Here is a 16,846-nt window from a genome sequence, read left to right on the forward strand (position 1 = left end):
GCCATCCATGGTCAGTGATGGCTGAAGTATTTGCATGTATCTGGGTCATCTTAGAAAGCATTATTAAAAATAAGCACACAACCAGACATTTTAATTGTAGGTGTTTCTGAGGGTAAAAGCCTTTAAAAAATTTACAGACAACTCCATTAATGAGACAGGATGCAAGGGAAGCACAGTACTGTTGGGAACTGTATTGCACACTTCCTCTGAGTGACCAACCCATCTGAAAAGCAACTGAGTCTACTCAGTTTAAGTACAGTCAGAAGAATCATCTGTCCAAAGACAATTACTGCCTTAAGCAAGAAAACTATGTTCAAACCAGAGAAGAGTTTCTGTGGAACCCAGCACAGCCTCAATTCGGCAGTCAGGATCAAGGGACAGTACAAATGCTAAGAAAGAGCAGAGGAATGAAGTTATCTTGTGCACTACCACGGTAGTTTGGTCTATACTTGCATTTAGCAGGTTCTCTTCTCACCATAAGTGACAATGGCACTTTTTTTTTCAGTGGAAAATGCCAGCTTATCAAAACAGAATTTCTATTGTAATGCACTCGCTTTAGCTAAGTTTCCTTGGGACATCAGTGACAGAGAAGTACTTTCAGCTCAGAGAAGGAAGGAGAAACTCTCCAGAAGAGCCAAGCACCCAGCAGTGACAGTGCTCACCTTGGCCAAGAACAGAGTGATTCAGTTAAATTAACTGAAACAAATAATGATTGGTCTTTGGCCTGGGATTGAGTACCCTCTGGAGCAGGATGTGGCTGGACAGGAGGAGCCGATAGGAGAGACAACACAGAAACACCACGGCACATGTTTGATCAAGCAAACCTCATAGCTTAATTTATTTCAGGACTGGATTGAAAAAAGGGCAGTCCATGCCATGGGTAGGTTGCAGGTTGCAGGGAAGGGCTGAGACCCAGCAGCAGCATCCCACCGCTTCTACACGTTTCTAAGACAACACTTCTTCACAGTGAGTATTTCACAGGCAAATGAGAGCAGCCTTGTGTAGCTTTCTCTAAAACTCTGGCTTCAGGGCTAGCCTTAGACAGTAGAATTTCAGAAGGAGGACTACAGCCAGGAAATGGAAAATAAGTGAGGTTATTTGTTTACAGAAGAAAACCATCTTATTGATCTGGGAGAGGAATTTCTGAAAGATAAAACTTAGACAATAGTCTCTTGTGACCCTCATGACAACCTAGCACAGATGTCTTGTTATGCTACATTAAAAAACAAAAGAAGAAAGAAGAAAAAAAAGAGAGGACTGTGAATTTAATATAATATTTATAAATTGAAGTAGCTGCTTCTAAATTCAGGAGTCCTATGTAGTTTAATGAGCACAATGATCTCTTAATAGGCTAAGTCAAAACCAAAAATCTGCTTTTCTGGTCCTTACCTATTTCCTTTCAACTGCCTAATGGTTTCCCCTCAAAAGGTGTTACAACATCATCCCTTTCTACTTCAAAAACTGCTTTTCGTTTATGAGTTAATAATTTACTACAAGCCTCAGGTAGTTCTTTGTAAAAAATGCATGGGCAATCCCAGCTGCAAAGTCAGCCCTGGCGCAGTTACTCTTCCACATCATCATTAAATCACCTTAAAGCTGCTCGATACAAGGTAAAGAGCCTGGCCATTGCATCTCTGCTTCATCAGCACTTGTTATCAATATAATCCAGCTCTATTTGCAGGCATCCTAAAGGGCCTGAAACACTCATCTAACTTTTGCACCAAGACATGGAAAGCAAGCCCAAAATTGCTGATAGCCTCTCTGCTTTTGCAGCTTCTGCTCAGAGGATCCACTCTGTTTGTAGGAAAAGTAGACCTTGGTGTATTTCCTGTCAAAGCACATGGAAATACAAGTGGATGTGCCCTTGCCAGCCGACGTGAGTGAAAAGTGGGACTGCAGTGTTGTATCATATACCCATGAAAGGGACGGCTGAAGCCCAGGTGAGCCATCCTGCTGAGTGAGGTCTTGGGGATCTTCAGTGTGGGGAGTGAGAGAGGCCAATTTGCAGAGCAGGTTCCCAGCCACACTTAGCTGGCAGAACTGGTGCACCCCAAAGTGCTTAAGGCATACTTGCAACACACAAAAATGGTTTCCCACATAAAAAAGCATGTAAGTGATGGGCCAAGGAGGGGGAATGTGAATCTTGGACAGATGAAAAGAAATACGTAAGGATAGGTAAGTGCTGATGAGGAAAGAGCCGAAGGTGGTCATAGGTATGGATTTTATATGTCAGGCCTATTTTCATGTGAAATCTGAGGATTTGCTGCTGCCCTTTAAGCATTAACTCTCAGAGGCCAGGTCCTCTGCTCCCCAAAATTGACATATTGATACTTAGTTGGAGGTGTTTTGAGTGTCTTTTCCTGAGGCAGATCAAGTGTTTTCAAGCTGGAAATTAATTTAATGTTAGAATTCTTGGCTTGGGTAAGTTTTACTGAAACAAAGGATATTCTTCAGGGAGTACATTTTATAGGAAACTTGACTATTAATATCACATACAATGCTTGACTGAAAGTTACTAGAGACTATGTAGGAAAAATCTTACTTACATTACTTACATATTCAAATACTAGAGGCAAAACATAATAAATTAAACCAAATTCAGATGCAGTTTCACTGAGACAAAGATTTTGCTATGTGCAGTTTGAATGCTCTAAACATTCTATTTTTCTTCATAATTACGTCAAATGCTTCCTGCCCCGTGTCCACTACATGGGGTGAAAAAACTTTGTGTAAATAAACAAAATTTAGTTTTTGTCTGTGAACCTTCCTTACATATGCAAATACTTTGAAAACTATGATTAGTCCTAAACAAATCTGGGGGAGTCATTGAATAGTAAGTGTTAAAATGCAGAACTCATATACCCGTGTGTATATATATATATATATACACACATATAACTGTTCTAAACTGTTCTAAGATAAAAATGAGTGATGGCTCTGGCCCAGAATGGACAATATATTATCTAGAGGAGACTTTCTGTGTTTAATAAAAGCTTTTTTCCTGTCAAGCTGATTTAAAAACTGCAGCTGCTGCATTTGTTGGAAACTCATTGTAATCCCAACTAAGTGTTTTATATTTGAATAACTGCAGTGCATTCTAACACTTTTTTTGCTCACTTGAATTTCTGCTACTATTACACAGAATACAACAGATTTTTGATAGAATTTGGAACCCCTTAAAAGAGACAGATGTCTCAAAGAACATTTTTAAAATTCCTCAATAAATTACATTTATGTGCAGTACTCCCATGAAAGCCACATTTTTTTTAATGGACACAGTCAGTAGAGTTTAGATGAATACACCACTCTCCTAGATAATGTGTGAACATGAACCAGATTTACAAGGATTGTTTTACGTAAATTACATTTTTTTAATAGTTATTCCTTTTGTAGGTGATTACAAACGTAAAAAATAAAAGGTGTGACTGGTTTTTTATTTTCACAAGTTCTACTATGTAATGTTGTCTAAATCAAGCTGTGTCTTTCCTCTTCTACACTTTCCCACCTTCCTACCATATATCCTTTTTACCTGGTGTAACATACTATTAATATCTTCTGACATTTTCTTGTTACTTCTCCTCAGTCTTGTTGTTTATAAATTTTCCCGTTATTTATGCCCCCAGTACACACACTCTACTCATGCTTTTTTCATGGCAAAAATATAACACATTGAGAGGAGAAGAAAATGAAGTCTACTACTCTGTCAAATCCCTCCTCAGCTCCAGGCATCTAATACAAATTTAAGCCTTCACAAAATAAGAGGCTCTTTAAAGACAGAATTAAAGTCTGCATAACCTATATTTTGACATATAGAAGATCCTGTGACCACAGCTGATAGAAACGAGAAGGCTTAATGCTGCACATGAACTAGTAATGTACCTAGAACTGTCACGGCAGATGTAGCCTTAAATTGCATTTTTAATGTACTCAAACAAGCTATACATAATTAGGATTAACATTGCTATCCCCTGACTGTTTCATTATTAGTATGTGTGAGCTTTAATATTGCTTAGGAGAAGGATCAAGTGACCCTAATTTTATCCAGCTTGTATATTTAAGTGCTTGATCTTTTTCTGAAAGAGTTGTTTATATAAATAACACAGTGAAGGGAAGCTGATCTTGTTCTGGTTAAGTTTCTTTTAAACATGGTGTAAATTACAGTTTCAGTTATTCTTGTATCTTGTAGAAGTGTACTTCAAAACATTTCACATTAAATTTAATAGAGATGGTGAGGCAATACACGAAAACATAGGAAATGAGAAACCTTATTCATATGCATCAGTATAATTACTCTAGCATGTAGAAGTGTTTCTTCATTTTTGAGCTAAATATTTTCTTTTCCAGTTCACTGTTAAAGCAAATAGAATATGTATGCTTTTTATCTTATTGTTGATTAAGAAAACCCTCCTAAAACCCTGCACCAGACCTCAGAAGCATCATTGTCCAGCGACAAAAGCTTTTTATTGCTAATTGTAAAAGCAGGGCAGTCTCCAGCAGAGAGTTGCTGGGTTGCTGACTGATGCCTTGACAGATAACAGACAATCAGTGCAACACTCCAAGATTCCTGGTGGAAAAACAAAAGATGCTTAATTTACGAACAACAACCAGGCATCCACTTAGGGATACCATTATGCACTGGAAAAGACTCCGTGCCATGCAGACATACAATGAGCTCGCTACAAAGTAGGGAAAGCGTTGGGTTTTCCCGTGAAGGAATGGTCATGACACTCATTAAAAGCCCCGAACCCTTCTTTCCCAGCTTGGGTGGGGCTGTCTAGTGTTTACACAGCAGGTCTTGGCAACAGTGCAGAGGTAGACTGTGCTCACTTGGAGATTTAGACTTATTTTAAGGGATTTTCTATCCCTCAGTTTGTCAAAATGGGACTATTGGATATTTCAGTCCTCTACCTCACTGTAGCAGGAAGGTGAGAACTAGTGAAGATACCATAGGAAAGGCACTAGTCATCAGGACACTGGGGATGTGGAACAAAGGTCCAGTGATTAATGGGGTTTCTAAAGCTTTCAGTAGCTTATTACAAACAGGCTGTGGCTGGACCCTTTTTCTTTTCAATATAAATTGCACACCAAATGCAGTACAGGAGTGTGAGTATGAAATACAGGACTGTTATGCAAGTCAGGCAAGGCAAGGCAAGGCAAGGGCAAGTTTTACTGAAGCAGCATGGCAGATCTAAGGTTGTTATGTTTGCTTACTCCAATAACAATCCCTTTTCATCTTTCATCAAATCCCTGTTGTTGTTATTATTTTTATTACATGGATGCTGACTGTGATGGCAGGAACGTGCCAGCCACAAGCAAAACCACGCAGACAGAGGTAGGTGCGGGCAAAGAGGAAGAGGGGGTCTCTGCACCAACCACGTCACAGGAGAGCTTGGGCAGATGCCAGGGAAATGCATGAGAAAAGTAGAGGATGCCAAAAATTTAGCAAGCATCTGAGGGAGGCTGAGATCTGTAGATCTTTTAGAGCAGGAACTAGCTCATTCAGAGCACATGAGAAATTTTGGGTAGGGCAGAGCTATCAAAGCAGCTCTGAAAATACAGGGTCTCTGTGCACAGCAGTTTGGCTACTGTAATTTGTTTTATTAGGTCTTTTGCTTTTAACTTCACTTCAGCCTTTCCAAACTCTGTTGTCTCATTGAGCACTGAGCTGAGTGTGAAGACTATTGCCTTGTGGAATTACTTGTAGCTGCAGAACACGGGAAGAGGAAGTGAGACATAAAATGCATCTAGACCCTGATTGGTTACAGGAAAGACTTGCTCCTACACCTGCTGACTATGCAATTAAAGCCACACAGAGTCTACCAGTGCCTCATGGAGCACTGCAATAGAGGCTGGGCATATCCAACAGCATGTAATTAAACCAAAGGCAGGTTTGTCCAGACACAGGAAAGGTGGTGTGTGGGGAAACAAATCTGTCAGACCCTCAGCATGAAATCACACCAGCTGAGAAATTTCTGGAGGAGAGCAGAGGCTTTGTCAACAGACAGCAAAAAAAACCATCTGAAGAATAATTATAATGTGTCAATAAATTACTGACTGGGCTGAGGTTTGGTTATCCCAGGCACTCTGCATCTGGTGCAATGGCAAAGCTGATTGGAAAACTGTTCCTCCCCAGTATTCCCATGCAAGCATGTGGAGCTTCCTTACTATGATCTAGAAGCTCTGCGGCACACTCGAGAGAAAAGGCAGTTTTGAATCAGTCTGTAGAGGGGAACACAAGCTACGTTGAGACACAAGCAGTGACCTTTTGACCATGTTTGGTGGTTTTTAACACTGTGCTGGAATGTACACTGAACAAAGAGAGCAGTCTCTATGAAAACAGGTGCATTTGAACGGGTCAACCAAATACTGCTGAACAAAATAGAAATGCTACCGAGATTCCTGCCAGACCCCCTGGGTGGGAGCTTTCAGTTTAGACCAGGGGAAGCTATCTCTTGCATAAGATACAGTTAATTCCTGTGGCACCCTATAGCTGAATGACCTGCCATCAAAAGCTGCCCTTCTCCTCTGGCATGCAGGAAAATTGTCCCTTCCCATTCATATGTACACTAGGAGCTCATGGAGCTTGCAGGAACTTGCTCTGAAGTTTGTTGTTATTTTTTCTTAAACTCTCGAACAATATCCGAACTACATTCCAGAGCTGAAACCAACACAGCAGTGCAACACTCAAAACTATTCAGCAATTTCCCTTACAAGTTACGAAAGTGCACCTCTTACTAAAGGAAAAAGAATGCCTGTTACCTTTATTCAGCCCAACCCAAAGGAATATCCTCCTGGTAAAATCCCTGTCTCTGGGCCCATAAGCTTTTCCCCTTTAAACTTCTTTTCTTCAAAGTTTGCTTTTTCATTTTTACTTTAAATTTCGTCACAGGGCTTCAAAAGCTGAGTACATGTTCATGCCAGAGTAAACTTTATTGTAAATTTAGTTACTTACACATTTAGTGTCAGCAAATGAAATGAGAGACGCAGTACTTCATGCTTAGAGTCCACTTTTCACGTGGATGTTTGTGACAGGAGATCTGAGTTCATTGCATGAAACTGTGTGTTTGGGTAAATCTACAGAGGCTTGATGGTAATTCAGACTACTCCAAAGAGCATGAAAACAGATCAGTTCTGTGAAGGAATTAGAATTGTCATACTTGTGGGGAGATCCCTGTAAAATAGGTACTTTTCATGTTAGAGTATATGTGGGACTAGTAGACACCCAGGCTACCAAAGACATCCTCTCTTTCCACTGAACAGTTTTATGTAAGTGGAGAATGGAGCATTGGTCATGCATTGGATTTTGGAAAACAACAAATTCTGAGAATTTTTTTTATTTTAATTTTTGCTTCTTTTACCCTGAATTAAAGGATGTTTGGTATTTAACTGTCATTCATAGACAAAGTCTGGTTTTTTTTTTTTTTTTTTCTTCTTCTTCTTTCCCTTATGGAAAGAATGTAATTTTTCATTTCTTTTCTTCTGGAACAGTGTAAAGTCATGTGAGAAACATCCATTTTAAAAATCAGCTGAGCTTTTCAAAGCCTGTGAAAACCAATTATGTGAAAATTCCCTTTGATTTTATTTAAGTGTCTACATAAGGTGCACAGGAATGGTAATCTGGGCTATTTGATTCTTAAACAGATTATTAAGCAGAACAGTAACTAAAGGCCCAAAGAAAGAGGGACACAGCACTACGTGCTAAAGTCCAAAAAGGTAGATGCTGCAACTTTCCTGACACTATTAGGTAGTGCTGAGTTTTTGCAAGTCTGTTCAAGATTTAATGTCTTCTGGAGTAAAAAATAATTCCTTATCTCTGCAAAAGTAGAAGAAGAATGAAAAGCACAGGTCCAAGGGATTTTTTAGTGTAACAATTTTTGATTGATAGATTCCTGTTTTATTTCTTTATTCTTAGATTAATCTAGGGTTTGGACATAATTTACAACAACAACACAGCTCCATACTGTGCATGTGGTATGGCTTGCCCTTACTTGTATCATCTGTACATTTATTTGCCGTGTCTACCCTGAAACATATTACCAGCATTGCCAGCACTCTCTAAAGTAACTTCTTTATAAAAATCCCCCCCAAACATATTAATCCTCTTCCATTTCTTCTAAAAATTCCTTAGATAGCTCAGTGAAAGCCATATACAATCAAGAGAAGCTACGCACACCCTCAGAAATCACATTCGTCTAATCTGATGTTACTTATTCAAAAGTCAGGTATTGCTGAACTGAGTCATGTTGGCTTCTCACAGTCAGTTCTTCCCGAAAACGATTCAGCCCACCTATCTGGGAGACCTTGTTTGGAATGAGGTAATTTCCTTGGTGGCGTCAGTGCTATTCACTCTCTGCAGGCAATACGAGGTGCCTAGAAGACCGGTTTAGCCCAGATTCCTAAATTTTAGATGCCTTTAGACAGATGTAACAAATTCCTTCCTAAATCCATTGCTATTTTCCTTTAAGGCATTAGAAGAGACTTCTTCCCCTAGCTTGCTGGGAAATTTTAAAACTGCTTTGTGATGTAAGCATTGCTCTTCCCTTAAAACGGAAATACTTTATAGGAAACAATAAAAAAAAAAGAGTTCATGGACTGAAGTGAAAAAGGATTATAGAAGGATTTAGTCTGACCTCCTGCACATTATAAGCCACAGACTACAGATGAGATAATAAAGATTTTTTCTTTTTTTCTGAATGACAATGTGGAAAGTATTACTTTTAGAGTAAAAAGGTCTTTTAACGAAATAATGGAGTAATTTCCATTGAAGGCAAATTCCTGGCAACATACAACTTCACTTTATAGTCTTCTCCCTAGAAAAAGCAGTATATTCTTCTAGAGATTTGGTTTGATCTGGCTTGAATTCACAAATGCTTACTCAAATGCTAGAAGCGAGTATAAAACGCAGAGATAATTTTGGCTCTGAGTCTCTTTAAAAATCAGGTTTGTTTCGGGGAAGATTCAATGATCTGTTTGCTTTTTTAAACATAGTTTTCTAACTTCTCAGATGAATATTCAAAGGAAAGTGCAGTCATTATCCACAGCTTTTTATTGAAGGAAGCCCAGTAAATCATAGACAGGAGACTTTGTATCTCAAAGACAAACCTCCAGCTTTACAGGAAGTAGATGCTTTTGCTACCGGCATTTGAGTAAATGAGAGCAATTAAAACTGACATGGCATTGTGCAGCTACTCAGGCCAAACATACAATGACTGTATTATATATTACAATAGACACTTTATTTGCTGTACTCCTGCTGTGGATTTCTCTTAGCAATATACATCTAGTGAAGACAGTAATTGTCCTAGCTGCCTTCCTTTTAGTCCTGTGCAAGTCCTGCATAAGTATTTACTACCTTATATATATATATAGTATAGCCTTTTTAGCCTGCATACAGACTTGGCCTTCTTGTACATGGAAAGCTGATGTGATCTGAATCCATAGGGAAATACAAACAGTGGCCCTTTGTTGCAAACCACATTATCATATTGAATTTTATTATAGCAATTATTTTATTCAGTGCAATTTGGGCTCAAATTGGTCGTGGAATATGCAAAAAATAGCATTCTGGATCAGAGAATCAGGCAGTGTCAACTTCATATTTAGAGAGAGGCCACTCAGGAAGCAAAGTCTGCTGTCACAAAGGAAACTGCAGGTCATGTCTCTGCTTCTTAGCACATGTTAGGACAGACAGACACCAGAAGGCACGGAGCCTGGCTCCCCAGGGCACACTCTTACCTCTGAGCCTGTGGTGGCCATCTCAGAAAAGTCAGGGAAAGCATCGTGGAAAGGGGAAAGTGGTGAAATTAGCTCTTGAATTATAGTATGTAATTGTAGGTAATGGTACAGAGAACAGTTTGTATAAAATAGATGTATTTTTTTTCTATTCTTTCTCCTGGCTCTCTGTGGAGCTTTCAGCTTATACCAACCACAAAGGGCTTGATATTCCTCCAATTAGTAAAGGTGAAGATCACGTATACCTGTGTCAAGGAGCTGAACTGATGTGGTGAGTGAGGACAGTGAGGGATGGTGTGTTAAGTGGGGTCATTCTCCCCTGCATTACACAGTCCCAAATGTGCGACCCGAGGTGTGAGGTGGCTGCCTTGCATGAAGTATTTGGTTGCACCTGAAAAAAGGGACAGTGGAGGATCTGTTTATTGCCTTTTAGGTTTTGATTTTTAGTCCCAGCTGCATCCTTCTCTGAAGTAGCTTCCCTTGCTTTCTAGGGAGTTAACAGCCAGTGTCCCCAAATTACATACCCCAGAGACATCCATACCAATGAACATGAGCCATAACAGTACATTTCTGCAGGCTAGTTGTGGTGAGATGGCCAAACATTTTCTCATTAAAAGTTCTCTGCATGCTCTGAGGTTAAATTTTATGACCTGATGATTCTTCTGGAAAAAAAAAAAAAAAAAGAGGAATTCCTCTGGAGGAAGGTTCTTGGCTGCAGGCACAGGACACGGTGGCCAGGCAAGTGAAGTGACAAAGGCTGGGTGGAGGGGTTGGGATACAGGAGCAGCCTGGAGGGAAGGTGACCCCCAGGCAGCTGACACCACAGGCAGGGCTTGGGAGTGTGCCTTTGGCTGCAGATGATGCAAACACGTTTGGGATAGTTGGCTCCTAACCCTGGCATCTTTCCGTGGCACACACACCTCCCTGACAATCACATGCTGTTACTTAACGTGAGAGGCTGCTGTGATTACATACTAACCACAGTGCTAGAAAATTATTAACCCTCATATAATAACAGAGCTTTAAATTGTCCCTTTTTATCACCCTCCCTGCCTATCTTGCAGCCTGTGTCAGTCCTCTGTACTTATTTAACACCATCTGTGGAGAGCTTTTCCCCTTGATTTGTAGTAACTTATCATCAGACTGTGAAATTATTTTCATCTCAGTTCTCCAGGAATGCTTCCTATTTCTGGTTTTGTAGATTTGTTCTGAAGTCCTCTTCATCCTGGGCACCTAGGAGACAACATGTGAGTTTTCAGCCTTTTTTGATTTGTGAGCTCCTAAAAATTTGTAATGTAAGTTCATACTGTGGTACAGTGTAGTTAGGCCTGCTGGCATTAGGCTTACTATTTGTAGTTACCTTTCTTTGACCTTCTAGAAGCAGGCTGTGCACTATAAATACTGGTTATATAGCTGGGGTTGTAGGCATACCAGTATTACATCAATTTCAGTGCCCCAGTGACAACAAAGGAGACCCAGGATGAAACATAATCAAAATCACAGAATCTAAATGTAGCGTGAAGAGCTAGAAAAGCCATTGTACAACCATACCCATTTTATTAGAGGTAGTTTGTACATGTGCAACATAAGCCCACTTTTTTGATAGAGGGAGTGAAAGGGTCAGAAATTTCTAACAGATAGTTTAAAGAACATTTCAGATGATTCAGATTTCAGGTATAAATAAGCACAGAGGAAGCTTTCCTGAACATCTTGGTTTAACAAAAAAAATCACCAAATTATTTTCAAGAAATTCAGCCCACTCCAAAGTCACATTTAATAGAACCATCCCCAAACTCATTAGCTTCTGCAGATGTGATTAAAACAGAAAAAGGGAATGGTCACAGTATTAATTTTAATCAGCAACATCTCATTCTTAGTACCTCTTCAGTTTTGTGACCTTGTTTCTTTGGAAAATAACAGTCAGAGTCAGTGACAAGACACAGAGTAGTCCAAAACCATTTCTGCTTTGATTCCATTTGTGGACATAATCACATCCACCCATTCCATGAACTGCCTCTTCCCAAATATCTGTATATACATCTAATGCTAAGATGTATGCCAAATTTCCATTTCAAGCAATAACTTCATAAACCTGAATACTTATGACGAATAGAGAGTTATATGCCAAGGTGAAATTCTCAGCAGTCAGAAGTCACAGTGTGGCTGATAAGCACCTTGTTCTTCCACTAATGCACAGTGGAATAGAAATACTGGGAAGACAACAGATACTGATTTGGTTATGCACAGAAGAATGTTGAGCAACACAGTCAGTGAGCACACTGAGTATAGAAGCAGGAAAATCTTCCCTTTGGGAATAATTTTTCTTCACGAAGCCCTTGATGTAGCCATAAATTGCATCTGAGATAAGGAATTTGTTTAACTGCAATGATCTCAGCATAGGAAACTTTGGGTATGCCCTAGACATTAACTTCTTCCACTTTTTTGCCATTGAATACGTTAAAAGTGGCTTTCTGCATTGCATTTTTAAGGTACAACCAATTTTCATCCTGACTGCAACTATCTCTGCTCTTGCCCTTCTGTGTGTTAAGTCAGATGACCCTTCTAATGAAGAGCATGACAATGAACTTCTAGTTCTCTTCATTGTATTCTTTAGGGAAAGTTAAGTAGAAAACAGGGGAAAATGCATAGAAAACCATACTACTGGCATTTCCTGCCAAATTCTGTACGTCCAGACAGTGGTGAAACTCTTTTCATAATTGAACTTTTTGGCTTTCACTACTGAATGAGCTTATAATCTTAGAAGATGTAAGATTTTACTTGTGTTTTGGCATTACAGTGGTCAGAACAGTCTTGAAGGAAAGCTTCACTGTTGATGCTACAGCTTTTCTTACAGGGCTCAAGTCTAGTTTCTGGATTCCGGATGAACCATAGTTCTTATTGTCTAGAGAGTCAGTGTATCCATATTATTCCATCTTGCAAATTGTAGAATTTGGTGGAGTCTTAAACATAGTAACACATTGCATGAGTTAGAACCTTTAGCTTTTTAGAGTCATTTCTGGGACACTAGGAATGGAGAGAAAATATTGCATGTAAATGTAAGAGTGAAAGTTCGCAGTAACGCATATTTCCTCAGAGCAACTTGCTAGCCTGACATATCCATCTTGGGCTGAACAGCAGGCACCCAGAGTGATTTGATAGAGCTTCTGAGCACATCCAGCTGCCCAAGTCTGCTGGAACTAAGATTCTTCATTTGGAGCTTCTAAGACTACAGTTCGGGTTCAACATTGCCTGATTAACCCTGCCTGGTCAGTTTGATCAGTGGCCTTTCTCCTCTTGATTTGTAGCTTTACACGGTCAGCAGACTGCTGATACTCTTTCAGTTTGTGTTTTGAAAACCAGAATAAACATGAAATTCTATCACTGTGCAAAGCCCTAACCATCTCCCTGATCTGTCACCAACACAGATGTGATGCGGCAGCAGCATTCTCCCCAGCAAAGACAGCCATAAACACAGTTACTTCCACAGATTGCAGCACCATCAAGAGTGAAAGTGAGGTCTGAAATCCTCCTAATTTTCCACCTGTCATGCCACTCATCCCACTTGCTGACATCTTGAGAACAGCATGAGGAGGATAAATGAATCTGTGGGGTAGCTCTAGTGACACCCCAGGAATTGTGCCATGCGTGAATTTGATGCCCTCCACCTCTAGATATAATTACTGAGGCAGGAAAAACACTAGAATGCTTGGGGAAAAAAATCAGTGTGAGGTAACAATAGTCTCAATGACAACACATGGAGTTAATAGAATTGATGGAGGCTGGACTTCTGCTCATTTCAACTGTTATTCTGCTGATGTTCTGCACTGCAATATAAGCAGGCATACTGTGATGGCTTCAAACATAAGTATAAATACCAAAGAATGAGCCTTAGCTGAGTATTTTGCTGTTGATCACTCTTCACCTGTAACTGATGTATAACAGCAGAGTAGCAGCTAATGGTGGAATTCCAGGTCTCCTCACTGTCCATATAAGACACACGAAAACTGCCTAGATTCTGTCTTGGTGCCGTTGTATGTTTGCATTCCTCACAGGCAAGTTTCAGACATAGGAGTCCTTGTTTTCCAGATTAATGATGTTCTTCCCTTCACAGGTCATTCCAGCTGCTCACATCAGCACCACTTCCTTGGGAGCATGTTCAGTGAGGAGGATTGGGTTTGTGGTCAGGGAGCAATAGGTACTACAGCTCTCTGCAGGAGTCAAAGGCTTTGCTGTGGTGTGGAGGGCAGAGGGGGGCTGTACTTAAAAGTTGAGCTACCCTCTTCCACTGAGCACAGCTGCAGGGAACCCTTCAGCCTCAGTGGGGTTGAGGAGGGCTCAAAAGGGGCTGGAAAATGAAAGCCACTGCTTCAGAATAGCAGCTGTAAGATAGTCCTTCCCTGGCATGCTGTTGTCTTGTTCCCTGTCAGACAGCAGTCACAGATGCCTTATTTTGCTGCACACTTCTTTCAAACAATCTTTGCCTAATTGGGGATTTTGTACTTGGTAGTCTGAAAGGACTCTGGATTGGGGTACCACCTCATCTTGTAACTCATGAGTGATGGGCCTGTGGTGGCCTCATGGGTGCTGGTGCCCTGTATTTGAAGTGCAGCATCCAAATTGCAGCACTGCCACATGAGCAGTGGTGGGGCTGGGTTACAGCCCTAAGAGGACCGTAAAGAACCTAGCAAAGGCTGGTGGGGCTGGAACCACCAGAGCCCTTTGGTGCCATGCTCAGCCTGCCTCATCCTGCTGGCAACAACTCATTCCACAAGGAGCTGCTGTCACCACCTGCCTTTCATCAGCTCCTGGAGCACCTCTCTCCTTCAGTTCTCACCTTCAGAGCTTCAGAATAGGATGAGGAAGAAAACACAAAACAGACTTCAGCATAGCCTTATGTCCACTGGGCTCAAGTTCATCAGCATGAGAATCATCCACAGCTGATTTTGAGACTTACCACTGCCTTTCTTTTGTCCAGTGTCCTGCCTGACCAGAAGTCACTTCAAACAAAGGTCTGAAGGCTGATGTCTCTGACAAAACACCGGTTCTCTGACTCTATCCCATGGTTTGGTTAATGCATGTGGACTTGAAAATCTAAGATTGCGTCAAGGCCAAGAAAACTGGTAATTACCCAGTTCCAAAATTGTTTGAGCAATAAAAGGATTAACAAAGTTTTTTTTTAATCATAATTATGATCTATTCTGCAAATTGCTCCTAAAGTTTCCTTAATTCCCTTTCTGTTCTCTGTTTTACTTTCTCTTCTTTGTGGTTTAGGAGCAATTTGCTGCTACACTGAAGTGCAAATGTCTGCCTAGGACAGAAGGAAACTGCTGATCTGGCACATGGATTTCAGCAGTAGATGATTTTGTTTCACTAGAGCTTGGAATGATGATGACAGATGTTAGCTCCTGCAACAGAGACTCTGCATAAAGCTGCTCTGAAGCAGCCATCAGATCCATACACTTGCTAATCAAGTCACAGTTAAAGTGCTAAGCTTCTCATTCCCGAAGTTTATCAGGTTTGGTGCTAGACTTCTAATTGTATCACCAATTGACATTTTTTGCATTCTCTTGGGCCTTTATAGTACAGGAAGCTGTGAGGTAAAAAGGTTTTGTAGATTCTTCTGAAAATGAAAATAAAGTGGATAGTTCTATTTTGTATGGCCATGGTCCCATGGTTGGGCATCCCTTATTTTCATGATGAGGCTGAAAGATATTTTTATGGTGTTTAGTACATGTGTATATATACTAAGAATAGTGCATCATTTGTTGATTTTAAGTATGTTTCAGCTCTGTTTGGTTAGGTGGCAGGTATTCTGGGGTCCTGTCAGCTGAGCTAGCCCAGTCTCCGATGAACAGAGGCATCCCACTTGTACCCCGTGGTTATCAAAATTCTCAGTGTACTTGCCAACAAAACACAGTACAGTCCACTGAACTACCATATTTTTGGTGTCAGTATACCTGAACTACTGGCCACACAAGTCTCCTGCCCTGTTTTGCTTTGTCCTACTTCTTCACTCCAGAGTTCTGGTCCCAGTGCAGTTTCTGCTCCAGCAGATGAAAGCAGTGTTTCCAAAGGGCAGTGCTAGGGAGAACATCCAATGTCCTGGAGTAGAGAGGAGAAGCACCACCTGTTCTGCCCTTGCCAAAAAGTCACAGCTCAGTAGCATCACTGCACATAGCAAAGCCTCTTGTCAACATCTAACAGTGGGTTCCCTGCACTGCTCAGGTCCTCCAGCACTACAGGTTTCCCCTGGATCAAGTGTGGGCACATAATCGTATTTCTGTCAAATTATCCAAGGCACAGGATGATGTTTGGGCCAGCTTTATGCTTTTGTGGTGGGTTTATGCTGGCTCTGGGAGGAGAGACAGTATCTGACCTGGCAGAAAGTATGAGTTGTAGAGGCAGTGATACCTCACCTGGCATAAAACCTGTTAGTACAAAATTAAGTCATCATTTTTCTTTATTTGAATTGGCAGCCTGAGTTCATTCTGGATCAGCACTTTCATCATGTGTCTGGCAACATTTCTGACAAAGTATTAACAGCCCTAAAGCAGGATTTACTGAGTTGTGGGACCACAAACTTATTGTTTCAGCCTACTCTGATAAAAAGGCGGGGAGCTACTGGGTGGCAGTTTTTACCAGGTTTCCGAACACTCCTAACCAGAGCAGTTTTCTACTTGAAAAAAATTTCCTCCTTCATGAAAAAAACACCCTCAAAATTCCTATCTAACAATAAACCCCACCCCAACACAGAAAATCCCTGGATTAAAGGATCATATGTAACTTTTGACACACTCCCCCAAATGAAACCTTTTGTGTAAATGGAAATAAGAATCCTTTCATGGTGTAGAAAGTCAACAAAGCATAAATCACTATTTTGTTTGTTCTGTTGCTAGACACGCTGAACAAGAAACCACCGCCAGACCTGTGAATCCTACCAAAGTGATTAGGTCCCATACTCTTGGAACAATGAAAAAATGTTTAAACATATTCCAGACTAAAATGTAGTATTTTCCTAGTTACAGTAAGGATGATAATATGAGCTAGTTAGAATGCTTGAATTAAATGACTTTACATACCTTTCACTTTGCTCCTCATTTTCCAAAAGTTATTT

At 40.5% G+C, this 16,846-nt stretch overlaps 1 long non-coding RNA gene across 3 annotated transcripts; it reads left to right on the plus strand.

The window, feature by feature from the left end:
- Positions 1-786: 786 nt before the first annotated feature.
- Positions 787-15,382, plus strand: LOC109143542. Of its 3 annotated transcripts, XR_002043788.1 has the most exons (5): positions 787-966; positions 1,774-1,940; positions 5,296-5,332; positions 14,708-14,852; positions 15,004-15,382. It is a non-coding gene; the product is annotated as an uncharacterized LOC109143542 (long non-coding RNA). The 3 variants fall into 3 exon arrangements; XR_002043787.1 differs by lacking the exon at positions 5,296-5,332; XR_002043789.1 differs by lacking the exons at positions 787-966; positions 5,296-5,332 and adding an exon at positions 1,382-1,610.
- The last annotated feature ends 1,464 nt before the right edge of the window (positions 15,383-16,846 follow it).

This window comes from Corvus cornix, chromosome 3 (assembly GCF_000738735.6).
Source record: "Corvus cornix cornix isolate S_Up_H32 chromosome 3, ASM73873v5, whole genome shotgun sequence".
In the NCBI taxonomy this organism is placed as follows: Eukaryota; Metazoa; Chordata; class Aves; order Passeriformes; family Corvidae; genus Corvus; species Corvus cornix.